Raw genomic sequence first — 8,451 nt, forward strand, 5'->3', positions numbered from 1 at the left:
GAATACACTATCCCATGGGTACCTGTGTCGCTGGAGAGTAGGGATGGGAGCAGTGATGGGAACCACTGAAGAAACGGGGCAAGATGAACACACGTGATGGTTAGACAGCCGGTGACAGAACTAAAACCCGAGACCCTTAATTCTCACACTCAATAAGTCTCCTTTTTCCCAGGAAGGGGTCTACTTGGGCTGGCTGTAATCAATAGACATCAATCAGCAGCACTGTGGGATACTTTAATGAGCAAAAATTCTTTAGAGTGTTTAACTTACTTTCTATAACTGTTTATATTGCTAAGAACTGATGCTAAACATGTTCTTGGTAAACAGCAAGAAGTGATTAAAATCAATGAGGCTTTACTGTCCAATGATAAACCTGTTACTTCCTTCCTCTGCCTCTATGTCTCCTGAATCATATTTTCTCTAGGTCAACTGTGAAGAGAGCCAAACCCCTCCATGCTCCCACACTCCTGGGCCTGCCTCCATTCGGCACGTGTCAGATTGTATTTTGTACCCCCATTATCCATCGGAATACCTCTCCGACATCTTAAAGTTCCTGAGAGCCAGGGATTTCGCTCCTGCTCCTCTCTAGTTCCTGGAGCCTCGCTCAGTGTATAAGCCGATGAGAAGGCAGAGGAGCTGCTCGCCAGCCTCTGCACCACTTTGGTCTATCTTTTCCTTTAACTTCTTTTTGCTACTCAATTCTAGTTGATTTCATTACCCTGAACATCACAGCATTTTCTCTTTTTCTTTCTCACAAAATACTCCCCTGCCAGTGGCAAAGCTTGAATACAAAAGGTGGACAGAGAAAACAGGGCATTGGAGGTGAAACACGAGAGGGTTTATAATTTTTAAATGTCACCCTAGATATACTCAGTGCAAAGCCACTCAGCCAAACGAGAGCCTGGCACCACAAAAGCATGCTGCCTTAGGAGGAGAGATTTCATTCCTGCGGTAAGGGCTACGCAACATTTTGCTTTCATTTGCAGGGCCACAAAATCATGATTGTCACAAACCTGGCACGAGCAAGAGAACACACGGCTTCTCTCTGGAAGAAGCCCCACGTACATGCATCAAGTCCCAAACTCACTAATGAAAACATCCTGCCCCTATGTAGGCTCAGAGCACACAATATATTCTCTCTATTGCTGCTGTCCTTTGGTTCTGGTTTTGATTCCCTTCCCTGCACAGCACATGGAAACCCACAGTGGGACTTCATTTTCTGGAGCCTAAAAGAAATCTTCCCAATGAATTATTTTATGGTTTCCTGCAAACTGTGGTTTCTCTTGAGTGAATTACCATCTACTCTTACATAATACTTCCTCACTTAAGAATATGCTGAACCTGTCACTGAAAGCTCAGGAGAGTGTCTTCAGTAAAGCAGATGGTCTGAGACACCACACTACTGTTGGAAGACAATGCTGTACTGTGAAGAACAAAAAACACAGAGGGAGAGTCTCTTGCAATTTAATGACCTGATGTACCTTCTCCTCGACCAGCTAAACACAGGCACTTTCCTTTACGCTTATGAAGAATTACTTTACTCACACTGATGATGAACATGCCAAGAAGGAACTGCATTTAAGCACCACAAGAAACAGGTTCCTGGATAAAAATGAAAAGCCAAAGAGGAAGACTAGCTTCACACAGAAACCTGGGACATTCACTCAAACTCCGAAAGGTGGACACCCCTCTACGTACCACTCAGCTTTTAAAAAGCTAACATTTTCCACTACCTGTTGTGGATATTTTTAAATAAATAAAATGTAAAAATATAATTCAGGTTCCTTTTATGCTCCTTGCCCTCCCCCACCCCCATGAGGTACCACTAAGCCTTTCCAATGGCAGTTTTGTTCTTTCATGCCCATGTGTTGTCTTAGTTTGGAGTTCCCCAAAGCAGAGCCTAGGACACAGAAGTGGCAGGAGTTTCTCTGGGTCGTGGTCCCAGCCTGCAGAATGAGGGAGCAGGAAGGATGGGGCAGAGACGGGTAAGGCCAAGAAAAACGTGTTCAGGAGCTGGTCCCTGCTTTAGGCAATGTGGCTCCATCCTGCAGGGATGTGATACACATCCATTCATTCATCCGCTCACTCATTCAGACACGCACTGCATGCTTCCTATGAAGTGGCATTCACAGTACAGCAAAGGAACATGAGGCTATACGAAGTCACAACCCAATGACAGAGCCCCACCATGCCACCTGAGGAAACTGACTTTGTTTGGTATAGAGTAGGGAGAAGATCATGCTCAAGGACACTGTCAAAAACAATGGAGATTTTGGTGGCAAGCAATAAATTACACAGGGGTTGGCAGCTTCAAGACGTTAGTAACCGAAGTGAGATGATGGACCATCCGAGACGAGTGCTCCTGTGACCACACTCAGCCCCCAGGGTGCAGAAGGTTGAGAAGACACCCTAGGCTGCACCCACTCAGGAGTGACCAGACACCGGGAGGACACGAAAGAACTCCCCAAGTCTTACGCTGATCCATCAGCAAAACGCAGAAGCCTCACTGACTCAGAGGGCTTAAGCACAACCTTTGACCAAATACTTGCTAAACAATAAGCCACTCTCACCTAGGAGGAAGTCAGGAAATTCGGCTTAAGAATTAAACCTGATTCACCCTCAAGGTCTAGAAGGCTGTGTGCCAGGCAGCGCTGCTCCCTTTCAGGAAGACTCGAGAAAGGAGCTCCTGGCTGAAAGAGGGGGGCGATTGTAAATTCACCAAAGGGTGCAAGCAGTGTACAAGCTGCACACTTCCAACTGGTAAAGGTGGCTTACGCACAAACTTTGATCAATAAGTGGTGTATGCTGACCCAGCGAAAAACCGTAGGAAGCCAGCCCAAAAAATAAAAACAAGAAAAAAAATCCCAGTAAGAGAGTCACAGAATACATAATAAAATACACTTCACAGAACTGGTCCAGCCAAGTCCCTAAAGAGGTAAACAAGCGACCAAGTAAACAACAACTTCAAGAAACTTTCTCCAATAAGAGGTCCAAGGTGTCAGCATTCAGAAGAGCTACAGTATTTTACCCAAAATGTGCATTTTTCAAAAAAATTATGAGACATGCAAAAAATGAAAGGAAAACCAGAAACCAGAAAAGTATGACCCACACACAAGCGGAACAACAACAACAGGCAATAGAAACTCCCAGGTGCCCAGAAGTTAGATTTAACAAAGACTTGAGAGCAGCCATTATAAATAGGCTCAAAGAACTAAAGGAAATGATGCTTACAGAAGTAGAGAAAGGCGTGATGACAATGTCCCATCAAATACAGAATATAAATTTTTTAAAAATTGCAAAACAGAACCACATGGAAATTCTGGAGTTAAACACCAGTAACTAAAAGAATTCCCTAGAGTGGCTCAGCAGTAGATTTGAACTGGCAGAAGGGAGAATCAGCAACCCTGATATCAGATGAACAGACTATGCAATGCAAAGAACAGGAAGAAAAAAAGAAAAAAGAAAAGCCTCAGGAAGGTGGGATATCATTAAATGTCCAACACACACCTAAGGAAAGTACCCGAAGGAGAGGAGAGAGAAAGGAACAGAAATATATTCAAAGAAATAAGGGCTGAAAACTTCCCAAATTTGATGAAGAGCACTCATCTATATTTCTAAGAAGCTCAATGAACTCCACGTAGGATAAATTCACACCCAGACTCATCAAAATGTTGAAAGCCAAAGAGAAATAAAATTGTTGAAATCAATAAAAGAAAAGCAACCTGTTCCACTGTGGTATAGCTGACTTCTCATCAAAAGCAATAGAGGCCAGAGAGTTGAAAGAAAAATGAGGACATGACAAGTAAGTTTTGACTGGGGGACAGAGAAAACCCAGAAAAAAATATTTGAGAAATATCTGCTTATCCTTCTAGGCAATAAGAATCTCAGGCACACAGAGGAAGAATGGAGGGTTGCCTCAGGGAGGTCATGCTGAGAGAAAACATGAACAAAAGTACAGCTCGCAGTTGTTAAAAAACTTCACCTAAAACCTGCCTTTTCATTAAACAGCGAAAACCTCTCCTGTACATGGTTTGAAAGTTTATGAGAAGTTACCAGATCTTTCATCTCTACAGACTGTAGGGATACACTTATCACCCAGACCTGCCAGCGAGCCATTCTGTATTTACGCTGATGTATGAAAGATGTACAGAATCATCTGCTGGTTCTCAGAAAGGAGTTAGTAAATTATTATTCATGGCTTGTAAGTATGTACCATGTGGGTGACCCTGAAGGCAAAGTAATGTGAGATTAATTACATAAGGCAACCAGAGAATTGATTCATTCATTTTTTTTAACTGAAAATATAAGACTTTTTTGGGGTGTGTGTGGCACAGCCATATAGTGAAGAAATATAGTGAAGAAGTATTTCATTTCACATGACTTTGTTGTTGTTTGTTTTTACTTTATTGTTAACAGTATTACAGATGTTCCCCCAGTTTTCCTCCCTCTTCCCCCCTCCTCCCAGCCCTGCCCCGCCCCCCGGCCTTCACCACACTATCCCCTGTGCCCACTGGTTATGCATATACGTAGATGAGCTCCTGGGTTACATTCAGGAGAAATGACAGGAGGCTCCCTGAACACTGATTCTTAGTGGTACAAAAGAAGGTAAGAAGTATAGTAGGTGAGAATTTGAAGGTGCATTATGAAAACTTTGGTGTAGAAATAATGCAAACTAAATCTACAGAGACCATTTATTTATACCACTGCAATAAGCTTGCTTTGGCTCTCGGAAAAGGTTTGGGGATGTGTGTGTGTGTGTGTGTGTCTTTTTTCTGTGTATTTTAAATGTGCTTCTATTTTAGAGTACTGTGTATCTTTTACAATTGAAACAAATTTACAAATCAGGTACCAGCGACTTAGATAAAATACACCTGTGAGAGAACCGGGACGTAATGAGCTCACTCAGAGAACCCGCTAATTATATGCAGTGCCCAGGATACGCATCTCTCACCTACATTTACCACCTCCTGCTGGAAGCCTATAATCAGATAGGACATCAACTACTGACAAGAAAATGGCTAAGTTACAATGAAAGTAAGTGGTAGCCGCGGCTCTATCAGTGAAGGGAAATGGCCCAGAGGTGTGTCATCCTGATGAGCCATACGGTAACAGAAGGAATTTTTATAAACCAACATTTTACTGTACACTCAAAAGTAAAATAGTTAAATTACAAATATAAAATGAAGCAAAACAAAGAAAACATTTCCAAAAGGAAATGAGTGTTCATGATGGCATAGAGGCAATGCTTTCTCTTGAATCCTGGATATTAACTCTATTCAATAAGCTCTTGTCCAGCATCGAGAGGGTAACAGCCACACGCCTGTGAAAGTCTATAAGTTACTATAATACAGGGGGAAACTGTCATTTGTTCAAAAGTGAAGACTAAGACAGCTCAATAAATACAAGATTTTCGTAATCACATTGCCTTATCTTGGCAGGTACAGCTCAGGTCAAAGGTTAACTGAAAGAAAGCCTGAAAAGCCACACTTCCTGGGTTCCAGCTCCCCCATTCCCAGTAATGTCACGTTGGGCAGGCGCCTCACTTTCGCAGCACCCTCAGATTCCTCACCTAAAAGCAGGCTGCAGATTGGACTTCCCAGGGGATATGGACACCGGGGAAGAGTGAGTCCCTGGCTATTATTAGGAATATTCTACATGCACTTGGGCTACATCTTACATGACCAGGGCTCAGAGTGTCACTGGCTAAGAATCCTAGTCACACCATCAGTTCATAAGAAGTTTGTTTTTTCCCTTTTAAAAAGGTCAGAAAATCTGGCCCATCTTAAGCACAGCATTTAAAAATAACCATTAAGGAAGTATTTATATATTCCAGTGCTTTCTCTGCTTGCTGCCTTTACAGCTTTTCTCCCTCGAGGGGTTCCTTGCAGCAATAATCCATGCATCAGAAATGAATCCAGGCAGAAAGGCCTGCTAACTTCTGGAGCGCTGTTCACCATCCCCGTTCGAGAGACCCTCACTTTCCACACTGCGGACTCTGAAGGCAGGTAACAGTTTATTTTGCCTGTTCCCCGGATAAATCTGAATAATGGTTTAGAAATTTAGAATACTTTTTATATTGCTGTGCTTCAGGGTACATGCCCTCCATGAGGTGGTTATGGAGATTAAATAACAAAGATTAAGCTAATGTGGGTGAAGGTGCTTCGAACAGTACCTGGCACTCAGTGAGTCCTTCAAATGATGGCTATAATTGTAATGATATTATTTGATTGTTACATATTTTATATTATTGTTGTAATCATGGTATTATTTTATTAGCAATGCAGACAGGCAGAGGGAACACTGTCTGGCTCTAATTCAGCCTATGAAGTTCAAGTTCATGATCTCCCTGGTAAGAGATTACCTGGGATCACGCAGGCAGGAGGCCTGAGCATTACCACTGACATCACCCCTGGGTTCTCTATAGAGCTGCCCCCATTTCACTGCCCTAATTTTCCAATAGTCAAAGCCACAAACACATACTGAGAAACATGTATATAAGTGCACATATGTGTGATCACAAATGAAAATACACTTTTTTCTTTACTTCAGCTAGAATGGTACTAGGAAATTTAAGAGAAACTTTCCTAAGAAAGAATCAACAGACTAGGTAAGTAAAATATGATACCTTCATTTAATGGAACACACAGCAACCATTTAAAATGATGGAGAGGATATTCATTCTATTTTGTAAAGTGACAATGAGTCAGGCTTAAAACAGCATGATCCTATCTCTTAAAAATATACATATAGAAAAATACTACTGGAGGACAAGGTTAAGTCCTCAAAATATCAAAACTATTTCTGGTGAGAGAATTATAGATTTTTTAAATTTTCCTTCTTTTGTTTGTTTATACTTTTCATGATGAACATATATTACCTCCGTAATCCCAAAAGAAACCCTGAAATAGTCAAGTTCCAGGGAAACCACTGGGTGTGCCATTTGAATGCTAATTTCCTAAGTCAGATAAGGGGCTGGGTGGGTCTGTATATAGGAGCCAAAGCCCAAATCAAAAGTCGTATAATCAGTGCAACCAAACTGCCAATCTCGGGCTGCCTGACAGAGGTGCAGAACCCAAGTAAGTTAGCTAGAAAGAGAAGAGCTAGAGGATTCAGAAAGGAGTAGCCAACCTGAGATACAGACCTCTACAGACCTCGTTTTGTGTCTAGTCTAACCTTCCAACAAAGCTTCCCCACATCTCGTTTGCCACAGCTGTACCCTGCTCAACAACACATAGCCACTCAATCTCATCAAAATGTTTCTTCTAGAAGATAATGTAGCAATTATTCTACCAACATTAATTGTGTACAGTGGTCACATTTTGGTGGCTCACCTATGAAGAGGTCATTGTACAAATCGACACCATGGCTCATAAATTAACAACTGCCAGTTTAAGAAGCTGTGCATCTTAAATCCCCAAGACTGAGCTTTTGTAAAGTTCTTTTATGTTTATTTCTCACTTTTCCTCATATGTCATTTCACCTAAACTGTCAGAAGAATGCCAGAAAGTCAATTTCTTGTTTCTTTTGTTCCCTCCCTGCTACAAAGAGACAGAAGATCATACAGTTAATTCATTTTCAGGTTAGTCTCTTTGCTGCATCATGTCTTGGTACCAAGTCAATTTCTTTGTAAGAACAGATGCTGCTAAAATTATAATTTTAGAGCCAAGCAGAAAAAATTAAAACATCTTTCCTTCTATTGATAAACTACAAATTCACATCTAGTTGTCCATGATAACTTGGTTTGTTTTGGACAGCTACAACTTTACAAATAGGACACTCAACATATTAAAATATATGGAAGTTTTTATAAGTAAGTAACAGAAATACAAAATAAATTCTGCTTTTCAAAAAAAAAAATATATAAGATTTATAGTTTATTATATGCAGGTGGAACAAAAAGTATAGAAAAGATTCTCCCTATAGTACTATACTTTAAATATGAATAAGCACAGGGCATTAAGACTTTCCAATGCACTCAGACAGACGTGTGTGACTCAAAAGCTTACCTTAATATTCCAGGTAAGCTTGCTCTTTTTTTCATATTTTTAATTTGCCCTAAATTTAGCAGATCATGAAAACAGTGATTGGAAATAGGCCTGGAAACAGTTCCCACAGTCTAGAAATAGTTAACTCACACCTACAGTGCTTTAAGATTTAGAGTTTAGAATCTTAGATAACTTAGCCACTTTGGAAAGTAAATAACATTCAGCACATTTAATGCTAAGACAGGGTAAAGTAACACTTGCTCTGACACTGGAAAGACACTTGATTTTCAATTAGTTTTCCCAATGCCCATGAAGAACAGATAGACTGTAATATCCAGATTACATTGAGTAAATGTAGAAGTAACCTACCCAAAGTCATTTAGCTGCCCTGACCAAACCAGGGGATACAGGTATCTTAGGGCTAGACTAGAGAGTCTTTGAGAACAGAAACTGTCTAATTCACCTT

Source organism: Miniopterus natalensis, chromosome 12 (assembly GCF_054644295.1).
Source record: "Miniopterus natalensis isolate mMinNat1 chromosome 12, mMinNat1.hap1, whole genome shotgun sequence".
NCBI classification, from domain to species: domain Eukaryota; kingdom Metazoa; phylum Chordata; class Mammalia; order Chiroptera; family Miniopteridae; genus Miniopterus; species Miniopterus natalensis.